The following is a 2,877-nucleotide window of genomic DNA, read 5'->3' as shown; positions in this document are numbered from 1 at the left end:
ATGACTATTTATGTCGCAAATCAACCGCTTCTAATTCTAATTTTTGACTTTTTTTGACACAGAAAACAAATAACACATGTTTTTTACATTTTTCAACCTTTAAATTTGTTTTTAGGCCCAAGTTTTTCTGTAATTTACCGAAAAACATACATTTTCCCTATACCTACTGTGTTATTTTGGACCCAAATTGCCGTTCAATTTGTGTTTTACGTAACAGAAAAAATGTATAAATTTAGCCGCATTAAATGACTAAAATGTCGCAAATCAACCGCTTCTAATTCTAATTTTTGACTTTTTTTGACACAGAAAACAAATAACACATGTTTTTTACATTTTTCAACCTTTAAATTTGTTTTTAGGCCCAAGTTTTTCTGTAATTTACCGAAAAACATACATTTTCCCTATACCTACTGTGTTATTTTGGACCCAAATTGCCGTTCAATTTGTGTTTTACGTAACAATGGGTTGGACTACTCGGTATTTCTATGGCTCTGATCATAGCTAGTCATATTCTAGGTAACTATGTTTTTAAGAAGTTATACTTAACAGTAATGATAATGTTTACATTGCTTGCAGTGTTTTATTTGCGTTCACTTTATCATGAGATATCAATACCATTTGCTTGGTATCCCACCAAGTCCACCGCTGCAGTGACTTTGTCAAAATTATTTTGGAATCTTTTGTTGGAGTGTGAATCGCGTAATGTACAGATACATGCAGTGATATGTGATGGCTGTTCAGCCAACCGCACTTTTTTTAAACTTGTATGCCTATCGAAATTTTCACTGGGCAATCCTTATGTGGCACCAAATCCGTATGCTACAGGGAGACCGATTTTTCTTTGTTCAGATCCCTCTCACTTATTAAAGTTAGGATTGTATCTATTTTATGTATAATTTATGATAACATATCTTTGTATTTCGTTACAAAAATTTTTGTATCAAGACCACAAGAAATTCCCTGCTATCTTCCAAGCCAGGAGGAGTTCGCTTTGTGTGTAAAAAAGCAAAACCTATTGTGCAGTCATATACAGGATCTTTATAAAAAAGAGCAACAGAGTCTGCTTACAGAAGCCCACATGAAGCCCAATCTTTACAGTAAAGTATGTGAAATATTAATTTATCTAGATTGTGTTGTAAATGCATTGCCATTTGCAGGTGAAAGTCAGCTTAGCCAGAGATATCCTCAGTTGGAAGGTTGGAAAGTGTCTTCATTTAATTGATGGTGCGATTGGAACTGCAAAATTTGTTTTATTGTTTGCACACGGTAACAGCTTAACAAACTTTAAGTGAAGTACTACTTATGTAAATCTTTCTTTTTGTAGATGGTTTGATATAATTAATTGAGGCCATTACAATTCTATCAGGAGTGTTCAGGATGAACGTTTGGACTGGTTGGAAAAAGAATTCTTAACATACTTAATGAACTGGATGGTACGTGATGTGTTATCACTGTTATGTAAATACGATTTAATCTAAATATATGATTTTACGCCAGAAAGAAGTAGACGAAACTAAAGAGAAGAAAAGAATATATTTGCCTTAGCAGGAGGCTTTTGCTTACCCACTGCAACTCAGTGCCCCTTGGATCATTCACCCAAGATGTGATCGAGGCTTTTTTTGGTAACTTGGTATGTGTGCACATTTTTATGTTTTAAGGTAAAACACATGATACAGGTGTATGTAATTTTAGCGCAATCATGGGTCCCGATCAAATGACCCAGATGTGAATCAAGCTGCAGTTGCAATACAACATATTATCATCAGAAAGGTAATAAAAAAGGTCAAAGGTGGAAACACAACTTTTGGCAAAGTGAATGCCTGGACAAATGTTTGTGAAACACCACTAGCCAGGAAGAAATGGAAGTAGGTTCATAGTTTGGTTATGAATCTCTCATGTACAGATTTTTATGAACTGGTTTGGAGTTATTTAATGTATATATATATTTTATTTCAATTGAACATTTCAAACAATTTTAGAAATATTTTGATCTCGGTAAGGGCATAATTTCCTAATGGGTTAAAGTTAATCAGTGAGAACGGCTGATGTACAGTTTATATGCAAAAGACACATGTGTCAAAAAATTATTTTATTTTGTTTTTCAGATCACCTCGTAACCCTTTAGATTGCTTACTTGAGTTTTGAAATATTTTAGCAAATAGCTTTTTTGCAAATGTATATGATAAGCAACGAATAAATAAATCCACACAATAATAAAATACATTCGAAACTTCTTCTTCATCCACATCATCTTCTAACATATCACATATGTTTATTTTGAAACTTCCATAATATAGATCATTGCAAACCATTCACAACACTAACAAAATCTATCTTGTTAGCTGGTCTAAAGCTTCCTTTTGAACATTTCAGCAGCTATGTGCTCGACAACAGCTGTAAAAACTCTTGTCAAGGACATACAAGGCTGCCACTTTTTTGCTCCATTAATAAAATTAGCTGACCTTGAGGTTGACTTGCAGATAACTTTTTAATAATTGTATTTCCATTTGTGAACTTGTTTTTTGCTTTGTACAAAACATAACCTCCCAAATACTCTAATGTGTCCAATTCCATATTGCTTATCATAGCAGTCTGACTTAATTCATCGCTGCTTTCTTTGTACTGTGTTATTATAGTTGTTACGATATCTAGCAATTGTTTTGGAGCTTTGAATTCCTCTTCTATAAATAAACTTTTCGCTTCACAGCACACCTTTGTGTATTCTCTCATTAAAAATGCCTGATCGTGAAACTTTGAGTAATGAACAAACCACTCCTGTATCAAAGATAAACCCTTGCTGACAGTTAAATCAGATAATGAGACATAAACTGGTTTATTCTACGGTTGGATCTCATTTGCAAAAGACCAGGTCGGATC

The 2,877-nt window shown here is 33.6% G+C and overlaps 1 long non-coding RNA gene across 1 annotated transcript in view; it reads left to right on the top strand.

Moving 5' to 3' along the window:
• Nucleotides 1-494: 494 nt before the first annotated feature.
• LOC108950638 overlaps nt 495-2,877 on the top strand; it is a 2,829-nt gene continuing 446 nt past the window's right edge. Inside the window, exons 1-4 of the long non-coding RNA XR_001975301.2 lie at nt 495-516; nt 577-1,102; nt 1,158-1,630; nt 1,693-2,869. This is a non-coding gene — a long non-coding RNA (uncharacterized LOC108950638). The remainder of the gene's footprint in view (nt 517-576; nt 1,103-1,157; nt 1,631-1,692; nt 2,870-2,877) is intronic.

Source organism: Ciona intestinalis, unplaced genomic scaffold (assembly GCF_000224145.3).
Source record: "Ciona intestinalis unplaced genomic scaffold, KH HT000466.1, whole genome shotgun sequence".
In the NCBI taxonomy this organism is placed as follows: domain Eukaryota; kingdom Metazoa; phylum Chordata; class Ascidiacea; order Phlebobranchia; family Cionidae; genus Ciona; species Ciona intestinalis.
The sequence above is the reverse complement of the archived record's forward strand: the minus strand, read 5'-3'. Positions and strand labels throughout refer to the sequence as shown.